We start from the raw sequence: 21,461 nt of genomic DNA, 5'->3' as shown, positions 1-21,461 counted from the left end.
AAGCTTCTTCTTTTGCTTTCACCCACTTCGTGTCTCTGTAGCCCTGTGGAGCAAGACCTGAAATCGCTAGTAACAATAAGGTATACTTGCAACTGAATGGATAAGTGAACTCGCCAACTCCAGCACTGCTTGGCTAGGTTCTTTTTTTTTTTTTTACAGTTTGGACATTTATTATTTATTTATTTATTTATTTTTTATAACTTTTATTAAGCTTCAAGTGAACGTTTACAAATCCAATCAGTCTGTCACATATAAGTTTACATACATCTCACTCCCTACTCCCACTTGCTCTCCCCCTCTTGAGTCAGCCCTTTCAGTCTCTCCTTTCTTGACAATTTTGCCTGCTTCCCTCTCTCTCTATCCTCCCATCCCCCCTCCAGACAAGAGTTGCCAACACAATCTCAACTGTCCACCTGATATAATCAGCTCACTCTTCATCAGCGTCTCTCTCCCACCCGCTGACCAGTCCCTTTCATGTCTGATGAGTTGTCTTCGGGGATGGTTCCCGTCCTGTGACAACAGAAGGTCTGGGGAGCATGGCCGCCGGGATTCCTCTAGTCTCAGTCAGACCATTAAGTTTGCTCTTTTTATGAGAATTTGGGGTCTGTATCCCACTGATCTCCTGCTCCCTCAGGGGTCCTCTGCTGTGCTCCCTGTCAGGGCAGTCATCGATTGTGGCCGGCACCAACTAGTTCTTCTGATCTCAGGATGATGTAGGTCTCTGGTTCATGTGGCCCTTTCTGTCTCTTGGGCTCTTAGTTGTCGTGTGGCCTTGGTGTTCTTCATTTTCCTTTGCTCCAGGTGGGTTGAGACCAATTGATGCATCTTAGATGGCCGCTTGTTAGCATTTAAGACCCCAGACGCCACATTTCAAAGTGGGATGCAGAATGATTTCATAATAGAATTATTTTGCCAATTGACTTAGAAGTCCCCGCAAACCATGTTCCCCAGACCCCCGCCCTTGCTCCGCTGACCTTTGAAGCATTCATTTTATCCCGGAAACTTCTTTGCTTTTGGTCCAGTCCAATTGAGCTGACCTTCCATGTATTGAGTGTTGTCTTTCCCTTCACCTAAAGCAGTTCTTATCTACTGATTAATCAATAAAAAACCCTCTCCCACCCTCCCTCCTTCCCCCCCTCGTAACCACAAAAGTATGTGTTCTTCTCAGGTTTACTGTTTCTCAAGATTTTATAATAGTGGTCTTATACAATATTTGTCCTTTTGCCTGTGACTCATTTCGCTCAGCATAATGCCTTCCAGGTTCCTCCATGTTATGAAATGTTTCAGAGATTCGTCACTGTTCTTTATCAATGCGTAGTATTCCATTGTGTGAATATACCACAATTTATTTAACCATTCATCCGTTGATGGACACCTTGGTTGCTTCCAACTTTTTGCTATTGTAAACAGAGCTGCAATAAACATGGGTGTGCATATATCTGTTTGTATGAAGACTCTTGTATCTCTAGGGTATATTCCCAGGAGTGGGATTTCTGGGTTGTATGGTAGTTCTATTTCTAACTGTTTAAGATAACGCCAGATATATTTCCAAAGTGGTTGTACCATTTTACATTTCCACCAGCAGTATATGAGAGTTCCAATCTCTCCGCAGCCTCTCCAACATTTATTATTTTGTGTTTTTTGGATTAATGCCAGCCTTGCTGGTGTGAGATGAAATATCATCGTAGTTTTAATTTGCATTTCTCTAATGGCTAATGATCCAGAGCATTTTCTCATGTATCTGTTGGCTGCCTGAATATCTTCTTTAGTGAAGTGTGTGTTCATATCCTTTGCCCACTTCTTGATTGGGTTGTTTGTCTTTTTGTGGTTGAGTTTTGACAGAATCATGTAGATTTTAGAGATCAGGCGCTGGTCGGAGATGTCATAGCTGAAAATTCTTTCCCAATCTGTAGGTGGTCTTTTTACTCTTTTGAAGAAGTCTTTAGATGAGCATAGGTGTTTGATTTTTAGGAGCTCCCAGTTATCGGGTTTCTCTTCATCATTTTTGGTAATGTTTTGTATTCTGTTTATACCTTGTATTAGGGCTCCTAGGGTTGTCCCAATTTTTTCTTCCATGATCTTTATCGTTTTAGTCTTTATGTTTAGGTCTTTGATCCACTTGGAGTTAGTTTTTGTGCATGGTGTGAGGTATGGGTCCTGTTTCATTTTTTTGCAAATGGATATCCAGTTATGTCAGCACCATTTGTTAAAAAGACTATCTTTTCCCCAGTTAACTGACACTGGTCCTTTGTCAAATATCAGCTGCTCATACGTGGATGGATCTATGTCTGGGTTCTCAATTCTGTTCCATTGGTCTATGTGCCTGTTGTTGTACCAGTACCAGGCTCTTTTGACTACTGTGGCTGTACAATAGGTTCTGAAGTCAGGTAAAGTGAGGCCTCCCACTTTCTTCTTCTTTTTCAGTAGTGCTTTGCTTATCCGGGGCTTCTTTCCCTTCCATATGAAATTGGTGATTTGTTTCTCTATCCCCTTAAAATATGACATTGGAATTTGGATCGGAAGTGCGTTAAATGTATAGATGGCTTTTGGTAGAATAGACATTTTTACTATGTTAAGTCTTCCTATCCATGAGCATGGTATGTTTTAATACCAAACCAAACCAAACCCAGTGCCGTTGAGTCGATTCCAACTCATAGCGATCCTATAGGACAGAGTAGAACTGCCCCATACAGTTTCCAAGGAGCATCTGGCAGATTCGAACTGCCAACCCTTTGGTTAGCAGCCGTAGCACTTAACCACTACGCCACCAGGGTTTCCCCAGGTTCTTAATAGCTTCGGTATTTTTCTACTTCTGTCTATGAAAATATTTGGGTAATTTTTTCTTCAAAGACTGAACCCCTGATATTTTAGGTCCATGCTTCTTTCACTTTTTCTGTAGTATACTGCTCCTTTCAATGTCCACTGGAATACAGCCCATACACAACCACTGTGTAAAATAACTCTTTGCTTTATCATGGAGTAAATGAATATATTGTAGTAGAAATGACACAACTCCAAAAATTAAGAGTCTTAGTGACTCTTATCTAGAAACTAGCTGTGACTGTATACATGTTTCTTGACCTCTCTGTGCTTCAGACACAAAAGGTCAAATCATATGCTCTCCAAAGACTTCCCCAGATATAATATTCACCAGAAACCTGGTAAATTCCATAGTCACACATTTTTCTATCCATCCAGGCCTTTGTTTCACTCACAGGTTAGTCAGCACCTCTTAGAGACCAACCTCTTAAGTCATCTGGTCTTTTCAATTTAAAAAAATTTATCCTTTTATTCCTGAGGAAGCAAGTTCCTTGCACTCTATGCTCTAGATAGTTCCCTGCTCCTTGTCTGAAGTCTGAACTATTAAGAGCCATCTGAACCTGGAGTCAGCCATGATCCTGGGAACTACCCCCAAATTTCCTCAAACTATCATTTTACTGGCTTGGTCATATAAACTTGTTCTCCCAAGTCCTCTGCCTAAGGATCGATATCTCCATAAAAATAATAATAAAAAAAGCTTTTTTCATTGTGCACCAAAGACTCTATCAAAGCCATTTGTTTGGTCTTTCTAAAACAAGCACTAGTACTAATAATTATTTCAGCATTAGGCTGTGGGTTGGCCATTTGCATATGAATGTTTGAAGAGCTTTTGTTTCTCATTATTGTTTCTGGTCAATTAGCATTTGTTTGCTTGGGGCTATCGTATCCAGATCCACCAGGTTGTGTCTAGGCCTACGAGTCGGGATGAGGACTTGTTGCATTTTAGGTACCTGTGGAAATCCAGTGAACAGCTGGATACTCTGGAAGTGTAGTTTAGGACAGAGAGTGTGGCTGAAAACATTGACTGGGGATTCATCAGCTTATAGATGGTAGTGAAGCATGAAAATGAATAGGATTAATTATGCCAACATATAGACTGAGAATAGAATAAGGTTGAGAATGGAGCCCTGGGAAATACTAAAGCTTAAGAAGGGGAAAGAGGAGCCATACAAGGAGATGGACAAAGAATGGTTAAGTTAGAGAAATAGGTGACCAACTAAGGGAGGTGGTGTAATGGAAGGCAAAAGAGTAGAAAGTTACATAAAAGAAAAAGTGGCTGAGAGCAGAGTCAAGACGGCAGAATTGACAGACGCTTCCGGCGAATCCTCTTACAATACAGACTCGAAAAAACAAGTGAAATGAGTGTATTTATGACAAGCTAGGAGCCCTGAACATCAAAGGCAAAGTTAGAAAATGAACTGAGCAACAGGGGAAGGAAGAGATGGCTCAGAAGCGGAGAGGGAGTTACCAGAACTGAATCGCCAGGAGTCCTGAGGCACCATTCCCAGGAGCGGCTGCGGCAGGCCAGTAGTAGCATTCGGCCGCAGTTTCTGCAGGAAGAAGCAGCCAGGCACACAGCCTACTCACACCTTCGGAACCAGAGAAGAACAGCGCTCTCAGCAAAAGCTAAGTACTTACGTATATTTTACTGTGTCCCCCACCCCCAAGCTGGCTTCAGAGGCTGTTGATCTCCCTGGGCCAGAGATAGGCCCTACTGAGCACCTAGAGCCATCCTCCCAGCCTTGGAAAAGGAATAAATTCGCAGTTGGGGGAAAAGACAATTTGCCAGCTCCACTAAACTGGGAAGCTCAAGACAGAAGTAGCACCTGTCCAGGCATAAACGGTTCATAAACTTTGAGTACCTTTCCCCCTGCATGGACCTATGTGGGCCTGTTTCAGGAAAATAGGCACTTGTTGGCAGACTATGACTGTTTCAGCTGTGCGATGGAGAGGTGGGTGTTTGATGTTTGACACCACTTTGCCTATTAAACAGAGTCCTCACCTACCCACGTCAGGGGCCTAAGAACTGGTAGCTCCACTCAGGTCACCCAGCCACCCATGAGAGGGGCCCAAGGATAACTGGTACCTCCCAGTCCTTACAACCAAAAACATTGGGTGCCCATAGTCTGTCTGCAGAACCCACCCACCTGTATGCTCTAGGGAAGAGAGATGCACTTTCCTCAGAGACACTTGGAGGATGATTCTCAGCACCCTGCCTTGTTCAGAGTGTGACCCCCTGCTGCAACCAGATACCAGTACCTACACCAGTCACCCCTGCCCCTCTGAGACTGTAAGGCAGAGACTGCACCACACAGTTGATGAGCAGCTACCTGGACACCTGAGCTGAATCCATACAAGAAAAGTAAATGGACTCCTAGACTGATATACCTGATAACAGCTCTAGCCATCTGGGGACAGGACGTCAGAGCTTCAAAACTGAAAATAATCAGGCTAGCTCACTCAAGCAACCAATTTGGATATATCAAAACAAAGCATGAAGCTAGGATACAGTAAAAAAAAAAAAAAAGAAAGAAAAAATTAACAGTAAGCAAACATAAAATTATCTAATACAATAACTTACAGATGGCTCAGAGACAACAGACAATATCAAATCACATAAAAAAACACACCATGATCGGTTCAACAAGCTCTTAAAACAAAGAATCAAGTGATCTTCTAGACGAAAGTGCCTTCCTGGAATTACCGGAAGCAGAATACAAAAGATTAATATACAGAACCCTTCAAGACATCAGGAAGGAAATCAGGCAATACCCAGAACAGCCAAGGAATACACAGATAAAGCAGTTGAAGAAATTAAAAAGGTTATCAAGGAACATAATAAAAAAATTTAAAAAGCTGGAAAAATCCATAGACAGACAGCAAACAGAAATTCAGAAGATTAACAATAAAATTACAGAATTACACAATTCAATAGAAAGTGAAAGGAGCAGAATTGAGCAAGTGGAATGCAGAATTTCTGAACTTGAAGATACAGCATTAGGCACCAATATATTTGAAGAAAAATCAGATAAAAGAATTAAAAAAAATGAAGAAACCATACGAATCATGTGGGACTCTATCAAGAGAAATAACCTACGAGTGATTGGAGTACCAGAACAGGGAGGGATAACAGAAAATACACAGAGAATTGTTGAAGATTTGTTGGTAGAAAACTTCCCTGATATTGTGAAAGATGAGAAGATATCTATCCATGATGCTCATCAAACTCCACATAAGGGAGATCTTAAAAGAAAATCACCAAGACATATTATAATCAAACTTGCCAAAACTAAAGATAAAGAGAGAATTTTAAGAGCAGCTAGGAATAAACGAAAAGTCACCTACAAAGGAGAGTCAATAAGACTAAGCTTGGACTAGTTGGCAGAAACCATGCAGGCAAGAAGGCAATGGAATGACTTATACAAAAAACTGAGGGAAAAAAATTGCCAGGCGAGAATTATATATCTAGCAAAACTGTCTCTCAAATATGAAGGTGAAATTAGGACATTTCCAGATAAACAGAAGTTTAGGGAATTCGTGAAAAACAATCAAAAACTACAAGAAATACGAAAATGAGTTCTTTGGTTAGAAAACCAATAATATCAGGTATCAACCCAAGATTAGAACACTGGAAAGAGTAATCAGATGTCAACCCGAACAGGGAAACCACAAAAATAAATCAAGATTAAAAGCACACTCAAAACAGGGAAACAGCAATGTTATTATGTAAAAGAAGACAACATTAAAACACTAAAGAGGGACTAAAAACGTAGTCATAGATCCTTCACACGGAGAAGAAGACAAGATGATATAAAGAAACAAAAGTTGGGCTTAAATTTAGAAAAATAGTGGTAAATATTAAGGTAACCACAAAGGCAGCAAACTATCCTACACATCAAAATAAAATATAAGAAATAAATAGACTCAGCAGAAACAAAATTAACAACAACGAATAAGAGGAGAAGACAATATATAAAGATAAACTATTCAGCCCAAAAAACTAAGTGGGAAAAAGAAACCGTCAATAACACCAAAAAAAGACTTCAAAATGACGGTACTAAATTCATACCTAGCCATAATTACGCTGAATGTAAATGACCTAAATGCACCAGTAAAGAGACACAGAGAGTGGAAAAATGGATAAAAAAAGCATGATCAGTCTACATGCTGCCTACAAGAGACACACTTTAGACTTACAGACACAAACTAAAACTCAAAGGATGGAAAAAAACATATCAAGCAAAGAACAATCAAAAAAAGCAGGAGTGGCAATATTACTTTCTGACAAAATAGGCTTTAAAGTTAAATCCACCACAAAGGATAAGGAAGGACACTATATAATGATTAAAGGGACAATATACCAGGAAGATATAACCATATTAAATATTTATGTACCCAATGACAGGGCTGCGAGATATATAAAACAAACTCTAAAAGCACTGAAAAGTGAGATAGACAGCTCCACAATTATAATAGGAGACTTCAACACACTAGTTTTGGTGAAGGACAGGACATCCAGGAAGAAGCTCAGTAAAAACACGGAGGATCTAAATGCCACAATCAACCAACTTGACCTTATAGACATATATGGAACACGCCATCCAAGAGCAGTCAAGTATACTTTCTTTTTTACTGCACATAGAACACTCTCTAGAATAGATCACATATTAGGTCATAAAGCAAGCCTTAGTAGAGTTCGAAACACTGAAATATTACAAAGCATCTTCTGTGACTATAAGGCCATTAAAGTAGAAATCAATAACAGAAAAAGCGGGGGAAAGAAATCAAACACTTGGAAACAGAACAATACCCTGCTCAGAAAAGACTGGGTTATAGAAGACATTAAAGATGGAATAAAAAAATTAATAGAACCCAATGACAATGAAAACACTTCCTATCAGAACCTTTGGGACAAAATGAAAGCAGCGCACAGAGGTCAATTTATATCAATAAATGCACACATCCAAAAAGAATGGCCAAAATCAAAGAATTATCTCCACAACTTGAACAAATAGAAAGAGAACAACAAAAGAAACCCTCAGGTACCAGAAGACAGCAAATAAGAAAAATCAGAGCAGAATTAAATGAAATAGAAAACAAAAAAACAATTGAAAGAATTCACAAGACCAGCAGCTGGTTCTTTGAAAAAAATTAACAAATTGATAAAGCATTGGCTAAACTGACCAAAAAAAAAAAAAAAACAGCATAGGAACCAAATACCCTGAATAAGAAATGAGATGGGCAATATTACAACAGACCCAACTGAAATTAAAAGAATCATATCAGATTACGAGGAAAAATTGTACTCTAACAAATTTGAAAGCGTAGAAGAAATGGATAAATTCCTAGAAACACACTACCTACCTAAACTAACACAAGCAGAAGTGGAAAAACTAAATAGACCCATAACAAAAGATGAGGTTGAAAAGGTAATCAAAAAATTCCCAACAAATAAAGCCCCGGCCCAGATGGATTCACTGTAGAGTTCTACCAAACATTCAGAGAAGAGCTAACACCACTACAACTAAAGGTATTTCAGAGCATAGAAAAGGACAGAATACACCCGAACTCATTCTATGAAGCCAGCATATCCCTGATAGATACCAAAACCAGGTAAAGACATCACAAAAACAGAAAATTACAGGCCTATATCCCTCATGAACTTAGATGTAAAAATCCTCAAAAAAAATCCTAGCCAATAGAATTCAACAGCATATCAAAAAAATAATTCACCATGACCAAGTGGGATTCATAACAGGTATGCAGGGATGGTTCGACATTAGAAAAACAATTAATGTAATCCATCACATAAATAAAACAAAAGACAAGAATCACATAATTTTATCAATTGATGCAGAAAAGGCATTTGACAAAGTTCAACACTCATTTATGATAAAAACTCTCAGCAAAATAGGAATAGAAGGAAAATTCCTGAACATGAAAAAGGGCATTTATACAAAGTCAACAGGCAACATCATCCTAAATGGAGAGAGTCTGAAAGCATTCCCCCTGAGATCGGGAACCTCACAAGAATACCCTTTTTCACCACTCTTATTCAACATTTTGCTGGAGGTCCTAGCCAGAACAATTAGGCTAGATAAGGAAATAAAGGACATCCAGATTGGTAAGGAACAAGTAAAAGTATCTACATTTGCAGATGACATGATCTTATACACAGAAAACCTGAAGAGTCCTCAAGAAAACTACTGAAACTAACGGAAGAGTTTAGCAGAGTATCAGGATACAAGACGAACATATAAAAATTGGTTGGATTCCTCTACACCAACAAAAAGAACATTGAAGAGAAAATCACCAAATCAATACCATTTACAGTAGCCCCAAGAAGATAAAATACTTAGGAATACATCTTACCAGAGGTGTAAAATACTTACACAAAGAAAACAACAAAAAAGTACTGCAAGAAACCAAAAGAGACCTACTTAAGCGGAAAAACACACCTTGCTCATGGATAGGAAGACTTAACATTGTAAAAATGTCTAACCTACCAAAAGCGATCGATAGATACAATGCAATTCAGATTCAAATTCCAAAGGCATTTATTAATGAGATGGAGAAACAAATCACCAACTTCATATGGAAGGCAAAAAGGCCCCAGATAAGCAGCATTACTGTAAGAGAAGAAAAAAATGGGAGACCTCACTCTACCTGATTTTAGAACCTATTATACAGCCACAGTAGTCACAACAGCCTGGTACTGGTACAAAAACAGATACATAGACAGATGGAAAAGAATTGTGAATCCAGACATAAATCCATCCACATATTAGCAGTTGATATTTGACAAAGGCCCCAGAACAGTTAAATGGGAAACAGTCTTTTTAACAAATGGTGGTGGCATAACTGGATATCCATTGACAAGAAAATGAAACGAGACCTATACCTCACACCACGTACAAAAATGAACTCGAAATAGATCAAAGAACTAAATACAAAATCTAAAACAATAAAGATGATGGAAGAAAAAATAGGGACAATGTTAGGAGCCCTAACACATAGCATAAAACAGTATACAAAACATTACTAACAATGCAGAAGAGAAACTAGGTAACTGGGAGCTCCTAAAAATCAAACACCTATGCTCATCTAAAGACTTCACCAAAAGAGTGAAAAGATAACGTACAGATTGGGAAAAAGTTTTTAGCTATTTTTGTCTGATCAGCACCTGATCTCTAAAATCTACATGATACTGCAAAAATTCAACTACAAAAAGAGAAATAACCCAATTAAAAAATGGAGAAAAGATATGAACAGGCACTTCACTAAAGGAGACATTCAGGCAGCTAACACATACAGGAAGAAATGCTCACGATCATTAGCTATTAAAAAAAAGAAATGCAAATCAAAAACTACAATGAGACTTCATCTCACTCCAACAAGGCTGGCATTAATCCAAAAAATACAAAATAATAAACGTTGGAGAGGCTGTAGAGAGACTGGAACACTTATACACTGCTGGTGGGAACGCAAAATGGTATAACCACTTTGGAAATCAATTTGGCGTTTCCTTAAAAACCTAGAAATAGAACTACCATACGATCCAGCAATCCCACTCCTTGGAATATATCCTAGAGAAATAAGAGCCTTTACACGAATGGATATATGCACACCTATGTTCATTGCAGCACTGTTTACAACAGGAAAAAGATGGAAGCAACAGAGGTGCCCATCAACGGATGAATGGGTAAATAAATTATGGTATATTCACCATGGAATACTACGCATCGATACAGAACAGTAACGAATCTGTGAAATATTTCATAACATGGAGGAATCTGGAAGGTATCATGTGAGAGAAATTAGTTGCAAAAGGGCAAATATCGTATAGGACCACTATTATAAGAACTCGAGAAATAGTTTAAACAGAGAAGCTATTATTCTTTGACAGTTAGGAGAGGAGGGAGGGAGGGAGGGAGAGGTGCGTTCACTAATTAGATTTAGATAAGAACTATTTTAGGTGACGGGAAAAACAACACAGAGTACAGGAGAGGTCAGCACAACTGGACTAAACCGAGAGCAAAGAAGTTTCATGAATAAACTGAACACCATGAAGGCCAGCGTAGCAGAGGCAGTGGTTTGGGGCCATGGTTTCAGAGGACATCTAAGTCAATTGGCATAATTACATCTTAAGAAAACATTCTGCATCCCCCTTTGAAGAGCTGCATCTGGGGTCTTAAATGCTAGCAAGTGGCCATCAAAAATGCATCAATTGGTCTCACCCTACCTGGACCAAAGGAGAATGAAGAACACCAAAGACACAAGGTAATTAGGATCCCAAGAGACAGAAAGGGCCACATAAACCAGAGACTACCTCAGCCTGAGACCAGAATAACTAGATGGTGCCTGACTACAACCGATGACTGCCCTGACAGGGAACACAACAGAGAACCCCTGAGGGAGGAGAGCAGTGAGATTGTTGTTGTTGTTGTTAGGTGCCGTCGAGTTGGTTCCTACTCATAGCAACCCCATGCACAACAGAATGAAACACTGCCCGGTCCTGAACCATCCTTACAATTCTTGTTATGCTTGAGCTCATTGTTGTAGCCACTGTGTCAAGCCACCTCGTTGAGGGTTTTCCTCTTTTCCACTGACCCTGTACTCTGCCAAGCATGCTGTCTTTCTCCAGGGACTGATCCCTCCTGACAACATGTCCAAAGTATGTAAGACGTAGTCTCGCCATCCTTGCTTCTAAGGAGCATTCTGGTTGTACTTATTCTAAGACAGATTTGTTCATTCTTTTGGCAGTCCATAGTATATTCAATACTCTTCACCAACACCACAGTTCGAAGGCGTCAATTGTTCTTCGGTCTTCCTTATTCATTGTCCAGCTTTCACTTGCATATGAAGCAATTGAAAATACCATGGCTTCGGTCAGGCGCACTTTAGTCTTCAAGGTGACATCTTTACTTTTCAACACTTTAAAGAGGTCCTTTGCAGTAGATTCGCACAATGCAATGTATCATTTGATTTCTTGACTACTGCTTCCATGGGCATTGATTGTGGATCCAAGTAAAATGAAATCCTTGACAACTTCAATCTTTTCTCCATTTATCATAATGTTGCTCATTGGTCCACTTGTGAGGATTTTTGTTTTCTTTATGTTGAGGTGTAATCCATACTGAAGGCTGTGGTCTTTGATCTTCATTAGTAAGTGCTTCAAGTCCTCTTTACTTTCAGCAAGCAAGGTTGTGTCATCTGCATTATGCATGTTGTTAATGAGACTTCCTCCAATACTGATGCCCCGTTCTTCTTCATATAGTCCAGCTTCTCGGATTATTTGCTCAGCATACAGACTGAATAGGCATGGTGAAAGAATACAACCCTGACGCACACCTTTCCTGACTTTAAACCAATCAGTATCCCCTTGTTCTGTCTGAACAACTGCCTCTTGATCTATGTAAAGGTTCCTCATGAGCACAATTAAGTGTTCTGGAATTCCCATTCTTCGCAATGTTATCCATAATTTGTTATGATCCAGACAGTCGAATGCCTTTGCATAGTCAATAAAACACAGGTAAACATCCTTCTAGTATTCTCTGCTTTCAGCCAGGATCCATCTGACATTGGCGATGATATCCCTGGTTCCATGTCCTCTTCTGAAACTGGCCTGAATTTCTGGCAGTTCCCTGTAGATATACTGCTGCAGCCGTTTTTGAATGATCTTCAGCAAAATTTTGCTTGAGTGTGATATTAATGATATTGTTCTATAATTTCCACATTCGGTTGGATCACCTTTCTTGGGAATAGGCATAATATGGATCTCTTCCAGTCAGCTGGCCAGGAAGCTGTCTTCCATATTTCTTGGCATAGACGAGTGAGCACATCCAGCACTGTATCTGTTTGTTGAAACATCTCAATTGATATTCCATCAATTCCCTGAAGCCTTGTATTTCCCCAAAGCCTTAAGAGCAACTTGGACTTCTTCCTTCAGTACCATCGGTTCCTGATCATATGCCACCTCTTGAAATGGTTGAACATCGACTAATTCTTTTTGGTATAATGACTCTGTGTATTCCTTCTATCTTCTTTTGATGCTTCCTGTGTCGTTTAATATTTTCCCCATAGAATCCTTCATATTGCAACTCAAGGCTTGAATTTTTTCTTCAGTTCTTTCAGCTTGAGATATGCTGAGCGTGTGCTTCCCTTTTGGTTTTCCATCTCCAGCTCTTTGCACATGTCTGCTTGAGATGGCTTTTTAAATCTTCTGTTCAGTTCTTTTACTTCATCAATTCTTCCTTTTGCTTTAGCTCCTCGACGTTCCACAGCAAGTTTCAGAGTCTCCTCTGACATCCATTTTGGTCTTTTCTTTCTTTCCTGTCTTTTCAGTGACCTCTTACTTTCTTCATGGATGATGTCCTTGATGTCATTCCACAACTCCTCTGGTCTTCAGTCACCAGTGTTCAATGCATCAAATCTATTCTTCAGATGGTCTCTAAATTCAGGTGGGATGTACTCAAGGTCATATTTTGGCTCTCATGAACTTGCTCTGATTTTCTTCAGTTTCAGCTTGAACTTGCATATGGGCAACTGATGGTTTGCTCCACAGTTGGCCCCTGTCTTGTTCTCACTGATGGTATTGAGCTTTTCCATTGTCTCTTTCCACAAATGCAGTCATTTTGATTTCTGTGTGTCCCATCGGACGAGGTCCATGTGTATAGTCACCGTTTATGTTGGTGAAAGAAGGTATTTGCAATGAAGGTGTCGTTGGTCTTGCAAAATTCTATCATTCGATCTCTAGCATTGTTTCTGTCACCAAGGCCATATTTTCCAACTACTGATCCTTCTTCTTTTTTCCAACTTTCACATTCCAATCGCTAGTGGGATGTAGACCCCAAATTCTCACAAAAAGGCCAGACTTAATGGCCTGACTGAAACTAGAAGGACCCTGGAGGTCATGGTCCGTGGACCTTCTCTTAGCCCAAGACAGGAATCATTCTCAAAGCCAACTCTTCAGACAGGGATTGGACTGGACTATAAGATAAAAATGATACTGGTGAGGAGTGAGCTTCTTGGATCAAGAAGACACGTGAGACTATGTGGGCAGCTCCTGTCTGGAGGGGAGATGAGAGGGCAGAGGGGGTCAGAAGCTGGCTGAATGGACACGAAAATAGAGAGTGGAGAGATGGAATGTGCTGTCTCATTAGAGGGAGAGCAACTAGGAGTACATAGCAAGGTGTATATAAATTTTTGTATGAAAGACTGAGTTTGTAAACTTTTACTTAGAGCACAATAAAAAGAGACTATCATTACTCATTAAATTACCTTAGAAACTTTCTCATCAGTTGCACACGTATGTGTGGGTCTATTTCTGGACTCTTCTGTCACTCTCATCTGTAAGTTGAAACCTATGCTAATAATACACGGTCTTGTTCTTGACTGTTTTATAGTAAGTCTTGAAATCAAGTAGTGTAACTCCTACAGTGTTGTTCATTCTCAAAATTAACTATTCTTAGTAAATTTTATTTCCATATAAAATTTTTTATATAGCTTGTCAATTTTTACAAGAAAATCTGTTGGGATTTTAATTGGGATTGTGTTGAATCTATGTATCAGTTTAAGTCTTCTAAACCATAAACATGTTTTCTTTAATCTTCTCTGTCTTTTCAAATCAGAGTTCCCACTGTGTTCTATTCTTAATCACTCTACTCTGCAATCACTTAGGGAGAGTGTAGGATTCATCCCATTTTTTCCCCGTCACTCAGGGATCATAGTTCTATGCTGACTGCTGTTCAATATTAAATATAGACATATTCAATGTAATTTGTCTTTTTTATATTGGAAAGATTAAATGTGATTCCTGTCGGTCCAACATGACCAGAAGTAAAAGCCTTGAGGGCTTTTTTAGGCTTTGTTAGCATATATCTAGAATGTCCTTTTTGCTTAGCCCTACCAGTATAGATTGGACTTTCTGGGATTGCTACTGAATGTCTACGGTGTTTAGAGAAGTCTCTTTAACTTACCAATATTAGAATATCACTAAAAAAATAAAAACACAGTTTTACTCTAATTGATAGTCATCAGCAGAAAAATAAAATGTGTTCAGAACACTGTGCTAGTTGTTTTGCCTGCATAGAAATATAAAGAAAGAGAAAGAGAACGGTAAAAAAATATTTTTAATTCACTGATTACAAAAATGCTGATGTTCTAAGTACATCTGTTCATATATGTAAAATATTTCATGGATAACAAGAGGGAAGGGAGCAAGAATATAAATAAGCCTGAGATTAGTTTAAAAAATAAGTTTCAAAACTTTTTCAAGATTTTAGTGGTCTCAAATGTTCTTTTGTGATGAAGCTATGTACACTGAGAGAATAAGAGCTGCGTAAACAATTTTTAAACAATTGGGATTAATGTTTTGCCTTGCATGCCAGGAAGCGCAGGTTGGAAATTATTGTTCATTTACAGTAAATACATAATTTTACATTTCTGGTAAAATGAACCACCAATTTGCTCTACGTACTTTCTAATATCTTGTTTTATTATTTCCAGTACCCTGTGTATATATGTTTACATCATTTATTTCATAGTATGAGAAATACATTATAGCTAAATAATAAAAAATAAGAAAAGTTAAGAGATACAGAAAATAGGGCATGCCTCTGGTTTGTTAAGAAATAGGAAAGATTTTAAGTATCATTTATTTATTCAGTTGTCTCTACTCACTCCTTCTACCTCTGCAGTTTCTAGATATCATCAGCCCACTACGAGCTGGCTTTGGAGTTTACCACTGTGCTGAACGTGCTCTAGACCAGGTCCTCACTGAACTTTACATAACCATATCCAATAGATACCTTTGAGACCTTACTTAATGCCTCCACAGTGTCTGAGGCTGTTGGTTCTCTACTCCCTTGGCTTCCAAAATACTACTCTGTCCTGGTTGTACCAGATTAAATTCTGAGACTGCTTCTTTGCTAACAAGTTCACAGGGACTTTCCTGGCTTTTTAAAAATTCATCCTTGGCTCACTTTGCTTTTCCATGCACACATTCTCTCTATCTCACCTACACACAACCGTTTCATTTTTACCTATATGCAAATGATTATCAAATTGAGTAGCACAGACTCCTTTTTTGAGCTCAAGATGCATATGTGGGAGAATAAAAAATTCTAACATGGGAGTGCTCACAGACTTCTCTCATTCATGAGCCCTAGAAAAAGAATCTTGAATCAACATCAGGTCCTCCCCTCTTCCCCTTATTCTAAAGAGAAACCATTATTTCTTACTGACAGAGAGGCTAAGTTTATCTACATAACAAAATTTTGGTCGTGGAGAGGAGAAGGAAGGCAGAAAGCTGAGATGGCTGGGGGAAAAAGAGGAACTGTGTTTTTCCCCTTGAGGTTTGCAAGAGATTAGTGTCTTAGGGGCTTTGTGGTGAAAGGTTAACTGATTAGAGAGGAAAGAGGAAGTAAGTTAGAATTTCTGTAGACTGTGTATTGGAATATCCTCTAAAGTATTTAAAGAGAAGTGAATAAATTAGTTCTGGCTATTCAATTGTGATTCTTTAAACGCCACTTGTGAAGGAGTCCAAAAAACCTAGGTACTTGGCATGAGGAGAGGTTTCTGCCAAAGATGTAGGCCAGACTCCATTTTTGGTGTTTACTGCTCATTCTTAGCTGACTTTGAAAAGTCAGCTAGCCTCAGGAAGCTTTCGAGCTCTCCTCCTCTCCTTTCCCTTCCTCTCACAGCATGTTCCCAGGAAAGATATTCACTCAGGCTGTCCCCCAAAATATACATGGATTAGCAAGAATTTAACTGATTCAAACTCTATGATTAACAAAACAATGCTTAAAGGAGCTTGCAATTGTCTGGTGTCTGTTAAATCATAATTTTGTAAATGTCAACCAATCAGAATTTTTTTTCCTGTTAGTTCCTGGATTTTCTGTACTTAAACTCTCTGTAAAATTCCTTTTGCCAGAGTACTTTGGTGAATTCTCATGAAGTGCTGCTCAATTTGGATCACTCTGTTCCTTCAATAAATCTCTTTGCTTTAATTTTAACAGAAGATCCAGCTTCCTCTTTGATACTTCTTGGTGTCAGAAGTGAGATTTCAATGGTGCACTGACTACAGCAATCTCCTGAAGACTCAAGAACTGGGCTTCAGTACCAAAGCAGGGCTGTTTGGGCCCACCACTCCATGAACTTCTTGGGAGTTGCTGCCAGGTAAATAACCTCTTGAATTTCAAGCTCCACTTTTTTGTGTTCAGCTCTCAGAAACCTATTTGAAGGATTCTAGTTTCATTTCGTCACTGTTTTGTTTTGTCTTGGCTGTTTCCATTCTAGTCTTGTAAGAACTTTTGCCAAAAATTTGCCTCGGCTAGTGAGTCAGAATCGACTAGATGGCAATGGGTTTGGTTTGGTCTGGTTTTTAGTGGCAGTAGTGTGATGTTCTGAGCAATTTACTGTCCTAGAAGTTTTCAAGTTTGTAGAATCCCAGACTCCACAAGCCACAAAAAAAATCAAGGGTACAGGACAGCCAACGAAGGCTGCTACGGTGGTTGCCTACAACAAAAGTGGTTAAAGTCTCCTGTGACAGGATAAGCTGGATCATGGGATAGGTCAGAGCATTAGGCTGCCTGCTGGCCACAGGCAAAAGCCCATGTAACAAAAAGAACATATTGGTTCAAGGCAATACACTGTCCAAACGCTGCAGTGCCCTCCATCAGTATTTTGCTGAGCCTAACAGTAGTAAACTTTGAACAAACTCAAACCTTCTTTGAAAATGGCTGTTACTGCCACAGCCAAACTAGTTGAAAGCACTGCAGATATAGTGCTGGGAAATTTTCTAAATGTTTATGTTCCCCATGCAGTATCTGCAATCCTTAACTCTTCTTTGACCCAACATCTTTCTGCCAGTTGACTCACTTCTTATGAAGTGCTCCTCCTGGGTGCACCTAATAGTAGACTCCATTCCATGGCTTCTTTAAATCCTGCCACTCTCCTTCCAGAAAACGACAATTGACAATAACGATTAACCAGCATATGATTGCTTAAATTTAACTGAACAGTTTTTAACTCCCCAAAAAGATTTAAGAGAAACTTCTTTGCAAATTACCAGCAGGGTCACCCTTGGTGGACATGTTTCAGTGGAGTTTCCAGACTAAGACAAACTAGGAAGAAGGACCTGGTGATCTACTTCTCAAAGACTGACCAGTGAAGAGCATATAAAGAGCAGCAGAACGTTGTCTGATATAGTGCTGGAAGATGAGCCCTTCAGGTTGGAAGGCACTCAAAATATGACTGGGGAAGAGCTACCACCTCAAAGTAGAGTCAACCTTATGGCATGGATGGAATCAAGCTTTTGGGACCTACATCTGCTGATGTGGCATGACTCAAAATGAGAAGAAACAGCTGCAAACATCCATTAATAATAGGAACATGGAATGTACAAAGTATGAATCTAGGAAAATTGAAAGTGACCAAAAATGAAATGCATAAAGATTGATATCCTAGGCATTAGTGAGCTGAAATGGACTGGTATTGACCATTTTGAATTGGACCATCATATGGTCTACTATGACAGGGAGGAGAGATTGAAGATGCATCACATTCATCATCAAAAAGAACATTTCAAGATCTATTCTGAAGTACAATGCTGTCAGTGATATAATAATATCCATATGCCTATTTGGGTATAAGGAAGACAAGTTAATATAACAATTATTCAAGTTTATGCATCAACCACTAATGTCAACAATGAAGCAATTGAAGATTTTTACCAACTTCTGCATGTTTTTTGATCAAACATGTAGTCAAGATGCATTGATAACTACTGGTGATCGGAATGTGAAAGTTGGAAACAAAGAAGAAGGATCAGAAGTTGGAAAATATGGCTTGGTGACAGAAACAATGCTGGAGATCGCATGATAGAATTTTGCAAGAACAACGACTTCTTCATTGCAAGTACCTTTTTTCAACAACATAAATGGTGACCATACATGTTGACCTCACCAGATGGAATACACGGGAATCAAATCGACTACATCTGTGGAAAGAGATGATGGAAAAGCCCAATATCAGTCAGAACAAGGCTAGGTGCTGACAGTGGAACAGATGATTAATTATTCATATGCAAGTTCAACTTGAAGCTGAAGAAAATTAGAGCAAGTCCAGGAGAGCCAAAATATGATCTTGAGTATATCCCACCTAAATTTATAAATCATCTCAAGAATAGATTTGACGCACTGAACACTAATGACTGAAGACCAGAAGAGTTGTGGAATAACATCAAGGACATCATACATGAAGAACGCAAGAGGTCATTAAAAAGGCAGGAAAGAAAAAAAAGACCAAAGTGGATGTCAGAAGAGACTCTAAAACTTGCTCTTGAATGTAGAGTGCCTAAAGAAAATAGAAGAAATGATGAAATAAAAGAGCTGAACAGAAGATATAAAAGGACAGCTTAAAGAGACAGAGTAAAGTATTATAATGAAATGTGCAAAGACCTTGAGTTACAAAACCAAAAGGGAAGGACACAGTCAAGCTGAAAGAACTGAAGAAACAATTCAAGCCTCAAGTTGCAATACTGAAGGATTCTATGGACAAAATATTCAATGACCCAGGAAGCATCAAAAGAAGATGGGTGGGGAGCCAAGATGGCAGAATAGACAGACGCTTTCGGCGAGCCCTCTTTACAACAAAGACCCGAAAAAACAAGTAAAACGAGTATATTTGTGACAAGCTGGGAGCCCTGAGCATCAAAGACAAGCTTAGACAACAAACTGAGGGGCAGGGGAAGGAAGAGGCCGTTCAGAAGCAGAGAGGAATTACCAGACCTGAATCACGGGGAGCCCGCAGGCACCATTCCCGGAGCAGCGGTGGCGGCGGTGGGCTGGTCCTAGCGTTCGGCCGCAGTTTCCTCGGAGAAGCAGCCAGCCACACAGCCCACTCACACCTCTGGAACCTGAAGAGAATGGCGCTCTCGGCAAAAGCTCAGTACTTGCGTATATTTTACCATGCCTCCCCCACCCCCAAGCCGGCTTCAGCGGCTGAATCCCTGGGCCTTAGACCCTGGTGAGCACCTAGAGCCATCCTTCCAGCCTTGGGGAAGGAAAAAATTTGTAACTGGGGGAAAAAGATAATTTGCTAGCTCCATTAACCAGGGGAGCTCAGGACAGAAGAGGTTCCTGTCCAGGCATAAACTGTCTATGGACCTTGAGTACCTTTCCCTTCTGCATGGACCCGTGTGGGCCTATTTTGGGAGAATAGGCCCTTGTTGGCAAACTCCAACCATTTCCGCTGTGCAGTAGAGAGGTGGGTGTTTGACGTTTGACATTGCTTTGCCTATTAAACAAGGTCCTCTCACCTACCCACATCAGGGACCTAAGGACTGGTAGCTCCACTCAGGTCACTCAGCCACCCGCAACAGGGGTCCAAAGATCACTGGCACCTCCCAGTCCTTACAACCAAAAACTTTGGGTACCCATGGTCCCTCTGCAGAGCCCACCCACCAGCATGCTCTAGGGAACAGAGACGCGTTTTCCTCAGAGACACTTGGGGGTCAGTTCTCAGCCCCCTGCCTTGTTCAGAGCGTGACCCCTGCTGCAATCAGATACCGGTATATACGCCAATCACCCCTGCCCCTCTAAGACTGTAGGACAGAGCCTGTACCACACACTTGATATCAGCTACCTGGAAACCTGAGCTGAATTCATACAAGAAAACTGAATGGACTCCTAGACTGATACACCTGATAACAGCTCTAGCCAGCTGGGGACAGGACACCAGAGCTCCAAAAGTGAAAATAATCAAGCTAGCTCACTCGAGCAACCCATAAGGGTATACCAAAACAAAACAAAGCAAGCAGCTACAACACAGTAAGCAAGCATAAACTAAGTACAATAACTTATAGATGGCTCAGAGACAACAGTCAACAACAAGTCACATAAAGAAACAGACCATGATCACCTCAACAGGCTCTCAAAACAAAAGAAGATGGCTGGGATACTCAAGAGTCACTGTGCCAAAAAGAATTTGGTCAACATTCAACCATTTCAGGAGGTAGCATATGATCAAGAACCAATGGTACTGAACCAATGGTAACTTTCACTTAAAGCACAATAAAAAGAAAATCTATATGAGACCAAATGGTCAATAATTACTCTAAAGCAAAGATATGAAGGTAACGGGGCAGGGAAGCTAGATTACTGGAAATGGAGCAACCAGAACAAAAATAATAAGAATGTTGACACTTCGTGAAAAACGTAACCAATGTCACTAAACTATTTGCACAGAAACTGTCATGGATTGAGTTGTATCTCTACCCCCCCCCCCAAATATCTGTTAACTTGGCTAGGCCATGATTACCAGTATTGTGTGACAGTCTACCATTTTGTCATCTGATGTGATTTTCCTGTGTGTCGTAAATCCTACCTCTATGATGTTAATGAGGTGGAATTAGTACAGTTATGTTAATGAGGCAGGACTCAATCTACAAGATTAGATTGTGTTTTAAGCCAATCTCTTTTGAGATATAAAAGAGAGAAGCTAGCAGAGAGACATGGGGACCTCCTACCGCCAAGAAACAAGAGCCAGGAGAATAGGGAGTCCTTTGGACTCAGGGTCCCTGCTTTGAGAAGCTCCTCGACTGGGGAAGATTAACAGGACCTTCCCCCAGAGCCAACAGA

At 39.8% G+C, this 21,461-nt stretch overlaps 1 long non-coding RNA gene across 2 annotated transcripts in view; it reads left to right on the top strand.

The window, feature by feature from the left end:
- LOC126069500 (uncharacterized) overlaps window positions 1-21,461 on the top strand; it is a 1,199,210-nt gene that overhangs the window by 1,120,845 nt on the left and 56,904 nt on the right. For both annotated transcript variants that reach the window (XR_007515934.1, XR_007515933.1), the window contains exon 2: window positions 2,375-2,392. This is a non-coding gene — a long non-coding RNA (uncharacterized LOC126069500). The remainder of the gene's footprint in view (window positions 1-2,374; window positions 2,393-21,461) is intronic.

This window comes from Elephas maximus, chromosome X (assembly GCF_024166365.1).
Source record: "Elephas maximus indicus isolate mEleMax1 chromosome X, mEleMax1 primary haplotype, whole genome shotgun sequence".
Classification (NCBI taxonomy): Eukaryota; Metazoa; Chordata; class Mammalia; order Proboscidea; family Elephantidae; genus Elephas; species Elephas maximus.
The sequence above is the reverse complement of the archived record's forward strand: the minus strand, read 5'-3'. Positions and strand labels throughout refer to the sequence as shown.